Genomic DNA, 7510 nt, shown 5'->3' on the forward strand with positions numbered 1-7510 from the left:
AAACGAGCTTCAATGCCATACAACACTCCTTCCGTGGCCTCCAACTGCTCTTAAACGCTAGTAAAACCAAATGCATGCTTTTCAACCGTTCGCTGACTGCACCCGCACGCCCGACTAGCATCACCACCCTGGACGGTTCCGACCTAGAATATGTGGACATCTATAAGTACCTAGGTGTCTGGCTAGACTGCAAACTCTCCTTCCAGACTCATATCAAACATCTCCAATCCAAAATCAAATTTAGAGTCGGCTTTCTATTTCGCAACAAAGCCTCCTTCACTCACGCCGCCAAACTTACCCTAGTAAAACTGACTATCCTACCGATCCTCGACTTCGGCGATGTCATCTACAAAATAGCTTCCAATACTCTACTCAGCAAACTGGATGCAGTTTATCACAGTGCCATCCGTTTTGTTACTAAAGCACCTTATACGACCCACCACTGCGACCTGTATGCCCTAGTCGGCTGGCCCTCGCTACATGTTCGTCGTCAGACCCACTGGTTCCAGGTCATCTACAAGGCTATGCTAGGTAAAGTGCCGCCTTATCTCAGTTCACTGGTCACGATGGCTACACCCACCCGTAGCACGCGCTCCAGCAGGTGTATCTCACTGATCATCCCTAAAGCCAAAACCTCATTTGGACGCCTTTCCTTCCAGTTCTCTGCTGCCTGCGACTGGAACGAATTGCAAAAATCTCTGAAGTTGGAGACTTTTATCTCCCTCAACAACTTTAAACATCTGCTATCCGAGCAGCTAACCGATCGCTGCAGCTGTACATAGTCCATCGGTATATAGCCCACCCAATTTACCTACCTCACCCCCCCATACTGCTTTTATTTATTTACTTTTCTGCTCTTTTGCACACCAGTATCTCTACTTGCACATGATCATCTGATGATTTATGACTCCAGTGTTAATCTGCTAAATTGTAATTATTCGATTTATTGCCTACCTCCTCATGCCTTTTGCACACATTGTATATAGATTCTCTTTTTTTCTACCATGTTATTGACTTGTTTATTGTTTACTCCATGTGTAACTCTGTGTTGTTGTCTGTTCACACTGCTATGCTTTATCTTGGCCAGGTCGCAGTTGCAAATGAGAACTTGTTCTCAACTAGCCTACCTGGTTAAGAACCTTTTCTCAATACAGGGGGTGCTGTTTCCACTTTGGAAAATATCGTCTCCAAATTAAACTGCCTCATACTCAATTCTTGCTCGTACAATATGCATATTATTATTACTATTGGATAGAAAACAATCTCTAGTTTCTAAAACCGTTTGAATTATGTCTGTGGGTGAACCAGAACTCTTTCTACAGCGAAAATCATGACAGGACATGCGAAGGTCAGAAAACTAGGCTCTGTTCTCAGATCAGTTTAAAGCTCTGTGTGTGCCCTATTTTTGTAGTATTGCGCTTTGAGGATTTGGACATGTGTGTGCCACGTAGCTATTGTTAGCTGCTAGTTCCGAAGTTGAAGAGGACGTTTTACAACAAAGCAACGATTCTTTTGGACAAAGGACACCTTGCCCAAGATACTGATGGAAGCTCGTCCAAAAGTAAGAACTATTTATGATTTTATTCCGTATTTATGTGGAAAAATGTAAACGCATTTGTCGGCCATTGTTGCGGCACTAGTCTGGCTGTAACGCACACTGTATGTCTAGTAACGTTAATTTAAAAAATCTAACTCAGCGGTTGCATTAATAACTAATGCATCTTTCATTAGCTGTCCAACCTGTATTTTTTTAGTCAATCTAATCGATAAATAATCGTAAACTTAGGTGCCTTTCCAAGATGGTGCCGGCCAGAATGCATGCCATGTTTTGACAGATTACATTGCATAACCACGATTTGTGATGCTAAATATGCACATTTTCGAACAAACTCTATATGCATTGTGTAATATGATGTTACAGGACTGTCATCTGAAGAATTCTGAGAAGGTTAGTGAAAAAATTTATATATTTTGGTGGTGATAACGTTATCGCTCTTTTTGCCTTGAATCAATGCTGGGGTGATGTTAGCTCATGTGGTATGCTAATATAACGATATATTGTGTTTTCGCTGTAAAACACTTAGAAAATCTGAAATATTGTCTGGATTCACAAGATCTGTGTCTTTCAATTGCTGTACGCTGTGTATTTTTAAGAAATGTTTTATGATGAGTAATTAGGTAATACACGTTGCTCTCTGTAGTTATTCTAGTCGCTTTGGTGAGTTTTGTGATAGTGGCTGCAATGGTAAACTATGATTTATACCTGAAAAATGCACATTTTTCTAAAAAAACATATGCTATACCATAAATATGTTATCAGACTGTCATCTTATGAAGTTGTTTCTTGGTTAGTGGCTATATATATCTTTATTTAGTCGAATTAGTGATAGCTACTGATGGAGTAAAAAACTGGTGGAGTAAAAAAAGTGGTGTCTTTTGCTAACGTGGTTAGCTAATAGATTTACATATTGTGTCTTCCCTGTAAAACATTTAAAAAATCAGAAATGATGGCTGGATTCACAAGAAGTGTATCTTTCATCTGGTGTCTTGGACTTGTGATTTAATGATATTTAGATGCTAGTATTTACTTGTGACGCTATGCTAGGCTATGCTAGTCAGCTTTTTTACTGTGGGGGGTGCTCCCGGATCCGGGTTTGGGCGGAACTAGAAGTTAAATAAAGGTAAAAAAAAATAAAATAAAATAAAAAAATATTTGATTGTTAATTCACAACAAAAAAGTTTAAAATGGCAATTGGAGTTAAATTTAAGCAACTCTGAGAGTTGGATATTTACTCCATTTAGTTTTGTTTTAACGCCAAAAATATCAACACCATGACCAGTGTAGTTTTAACATAAAATGGGGGTGCCCTTGATAAGCAGTCTGTAAGTATTGCCACCAGTCATACGACAGGACCATATAGAACATTCAAATTATCTTCAAAAGGCTAGTCCTTTTTGCCTTATAGCTGGTATAACCTTACATTGGTATAACCTTGGTATAACCATAACAAATGTTATATTTCAATAGCGAACATGTATAAAGATGGCAGAGCACAGATACTGTATGATGTCATTGTTTTACCACTGAGTCTTTAAACTATGAGGCGCGACATGGTTCAATGCACCAATAAATTAGCACAATATACTTTTTAAAATTGCTGCCGTCTTGGAGCTAGAATAGGCATCATGCCAATGCCGATACAAAGAAAGAGTAACGTAGAGCAATATGGCAAACGAGGCATTTGTGGTAAGTGCATGGAGGCAGCCATCTTCATGCACTTCCTCCATTGCTGCCATGTTGGACAATTTCATTCCAGTTACAATGAAAATGTGAGCGTTATTGTCATAGAACATTTGGTGACAGCATCTTAGCGGCCAAAACGGGACATCAGTATGGCAACATGGTCCAGTTGTATACTAGTTGTATACTATTTTGTAAAAACAATTTGAGCAACCCGAAAAATACTTCAACTGGTTGTAATCTGCTTACCTGACCAGATAACAACCAACATATGACATCTTTCCTAAATGTTCAATATATCACTGCTCTGACTATTGTTCGTTTCCTAATACTGTATTTGTTATTAAAGCCACTGCACCAACCTGTCTACTCTGACCAGGTACGAGGAGGTCTGATACTAGATGCTTGGTCCCAATGCTCTCAGCCCGGGACTGTACAATGGAATCCTGCAATTTAAAAGAAGCATGATAAGCAGAGTGATTTCACTACAGAGACCTAACCTGTCGCAGCAGAGGCTCACCTGAGACCTTATCACCAAAAACACCCTGTGGATTCAATTAGGGAGTCCAGGATTACTGCTGCAGCATCTGGATGATAAAATATTATTCCCTACAGAGCTTTACATTGCAAATATTGAATGATCCCCCTGTATGTGTCAATATTCTGTCCTATTTAAAGAGGATATGTTGCATGTGTTGATGGCTTTCAACAGGGAAAAGATAGTTAGGCAACATCTTTTGGTGAAAAAATCAGTTCACTGTGAGACATAACGGTAGTTTCTTACTAATAGGCTACACATATTTATTTGTAACGTACAGTGCTACTGCAATGTATGTGGGTTAGAAACAAGTGATCTGGGGACTCGTGTTTTCCAAAGCTCGAAGGTAACCCTTAGGAGTACTGTTGATCAAAGGTCAAAGGTCAAAGGTCTGGTCTGTCCAGAACCCAACCATGCTCCTCAAGACATGGCCGTGTCATAACACATGCTCTATGTTGAAAATATTCGATCATCGCGCTTAAGAAAAAAAGTTACTACCCACTGGATTTTGCACACGATAGAAGACATACTTTCTCTACAACGTGAATTGGAGTTAGCTCCTGGAAGAACCTGGCGAAGATCAAAGGATTAAACACCTGTCATTTTCAGCAAAGACCCCTGCAAAGAAGTGGCAGCCTGCTCTTGCCTAAGGCAATACACCTGAGCTTTCCATTTAAAATTCCCTTACACTTCACACGGTAGCTATATTTCTGTTATGCTTTCACAGAGATTTTAACACTTCTGTCCCCCGGTGACAGTGAACATTACTGCTGGAAAAGGACGGTAAAAAAGACAAAAACTGACCTATAGAAATCTGTCATTCAGTTTTATATGAAAAACACATGTATATCTCATGGAGTGCTTAAATGTATCTAGTCAATTAACTCAAGAGTTTGGTTTATCTTCTCAGAACCATTTTGGTTGTTCATGCCATATTCAGTAAGACTACATTTCTTTGATTAAAATTGGACTTGGGATGCATGCACTTTACTCACTCTTAATGGGAATCTTCCTCAGTCAACGAGAGCCTTAGCAATTAACAGACTTAAGAGGACAAGACTTGGGATGATAAGCTACGTGATGCATATCTACGGGAGTATGTCTGTACCGCACACACTGAGTCATTTTAAAAGCATGCCATGCATAGGCTGAAGCATTCCCTGGCCCAAAATGAAGCCCTACATTAAAATACCTTGATTTATATTTAAACAAGTTTAGCTCAGATGGACTTCAAGAAGGCCTCCCACTCTCAGAAACAGTCATTCAACAGTTTCATGTTTTTCAGACCTGGGTCCAAAAAGTATTTGTTTTCTTTCAAGCACTTTGAGCATTTGATTGAACCTGCCAGAAGTGCCAGATGGACAGGGTTTGCACTTTTGGGGCTTTCCATTCAACAACTAAAACGCAACTAAAGCATGATTAAACGCAGGTAAAGTATTTGAAAGAAAATAAATACTTTTTGGACCCAGGTCTGTTATTTTCATACTTGTGCTAAATTGGGCAGGATGGGGTTAAGCAGTTGCAACATCTTTGTAAATACAGTATAGTGACAGATACTGATAATGCAGAGGTAGCTAAATAATGATACATTTTCTGTAAAAATGACCCTAGAATGTTTGCCCTTCCCTCACCTCCACAAGTGAATGCTTCTGCTATAACTCAATAGGACCGTCTCTGCCCTATAGCTTCATACATTACATTGTAATTATGTATTTCTGATGGATAACCCTATAGAAGCATGGGGTTGCCGTCAGTTGAAGGGAAAGCCATTCTACCAGGACAGAGGTGGAGCACAAAACATTTGACAGCACAGCATCCACAAATAATAGATGCACTAGGGTAAAACACTAAATAATGATGATGACAGATCTGCAAAGACCATGGCTGTCTTCGGGCTAAGCTTTCTCATTGCCCTGTGTCATCAGTCAGCTGCATGAATAGCCTATCTGCAGTGTCGGATCCTTAGTATTGTATTGACATGAGCTATTTGGACTGTTGGTGAAATGTGTTCTATGAGAGAAACCCTATATGAAATTCTAGCCATCATGTTTTGAGAAAATTGTTTCTTGGTTAGTTTTTTTGTTTTTCACTGTGCTATCAGTCAAAGTACAATGGAACGTTCTAAATAAGAAGGCGTTAATGCCTTATAATATGTTAATTTTGCATTTGAACTTTCACGTTGAGCCACACGCATATCTGGCTGCATGAACTACTTTAATGAAAATAGCGCAAAAAATATTATATATATATATATATATATATAATTTTAAAAAGTCTTTATTATTCTAACTGGTAACGGGAAAGGTATTTCATAACATTTAGATAATGGTGTAGGCATGGGCATGCTGAACGGTCACTAATGTATTCAGGACATCTCAATATTGTTGCACAAAATTATTCCATTCTGCAAATTCCCCACATCTTCAAAAGAAAAATGTCAAACAAAACAAAATTGGTTAATAACCTCAAACGGAGATACGCCAGAAGAATAACAACAAAAACTATTTTGTACCTGGTCAGTGTGTCATTGGGTTACTTTTTGTAGGCTTAGAAAAACCTGCACACCAAAGTCAATGACAGTCATTCGGGAGTAAAATAGAGAACATGAAAACAGATGGCTGATTATTGGAAATATAGATTCCTCCCAACATATAGATAGGCTATATGTCCTATTTGTAATACACATTTTTGTAAGAGAGTAAAGACGCATACATTCTTTTCTCGGACACTGTAATTATAAGTCAATAGCGAGCTATCCAAAAGTCAAAATGCATTTAAAAAAGAAAGAAATCTGTGAGAATTGAGGCACTGAAATGCAAAAATATAACAAAATAGAGAGGAACAAAAATAGAGAAAAAGAAGGAAAAAAGAAAAGGGAAGAGGAGAAGAAATTACTCACCGAGGAAAATTTCAAGAGTACAATTGTTCAAAGAGCAATAAGAGATCAAACAGACGCAGAAAAAGGTACAGTACTGTCACGGCAGCAAGGCAAGCACCGACTGTAGTGAAATTCAGCAGAGCCACTATCTGCATGGAGCAAACCATTTCTTTACCATAGGGGTGGAGACAAGGGATCTGTCTCTGCACAGTGCACTGGAAGTTCCATTCCCACCGCATGATTAAGGCAAAGGCTATTCACCCCCATGAAAACCATGTGAAATGTTGATAATCATTTATATGAAATAACATTTTAAACTTTTTTCCCAATTTGAAATTGTGTAACACAAATCACAATTCGAGTGACTGCAGTTGACTGCTGAATAATATTGTCAGGTGCAATGTAATGTCGTAATTTGTTTGGGCTTAGCACTGTTATCATACCTGTTAGTGGCTTGCATAATCTCATTTTTCAACGGAATTGATTTGAGTTTGTTTACAAATGTAATGCTTATATTTAGTTTGTATTGTTACGAACAGGTAATGTAACAATTATACACTGTAATTGCACTGTACCTGCCATTACCATGTGAATACTTAAGAGGGACCTAACTTTATACAGCTATAATCCTGATCTTGGTCGACCATCACTGAATGACTGCAGTCTATTCTAATATGCAATTTTCATTAGGATCAAATCAAATTGTATTGGTCACATACACGTGTTTAGCCGATGTTATTGTGGATGTAGCGAAATGCTTGTGCTTCTAGTTCGACAGTGCAGTAATATCTAACAATTTCACAACAAATACCTAATACACACAAATCTAAGTAAAGGATCATGTACTGTGTGG

General features: G+C 38.5%; 1 protein-coding gene across 4 annotated transcripts in view; it reads right to left on the reverse strand.

Moving 5' to 3' along the window:
• The window catches only part of raly (RALY heterogeneous nuclear ribonucleoprotein), a 186700-nt gene extending 179926 nt beyond the window's left edge, over positions 1–6774 (reverse strand). For 3 of the 4 annotated variants that reach the window (XM_071386479.1, XM_071386462.1, XM_071386452.1), the window contains exon 1: positions 6679–6774. The gene's annotated coding sequence lies outside the window, so the exon portion shown is untranslated. Of the gene's footprint in view, positions 1–3603; positions 3688–6678 lie in introns of all 4 variants that reach the window. The other variant, XM_071386471.1, reaches the window with a different exon arrangement.
• Positions 6775–7510: the final 736 nt, after the last annotated feature.

This window comes from Salvelinus alpinus, chromosome 2 (genome assembly GCF_045679555.1).
Source record: "Salvelinus alpinus chromosome 2, SLU_Salpinus.1, whole genome shotgun sequence".
In the NCBI taxonomy this organism is placed as follows: domain Eukaryota; kingdom Metazoa; phylum Chordata; class Actinopteri; order Salmoniformes; family Salmonidae; genus Salvelinus; species Salvelinus alpinus.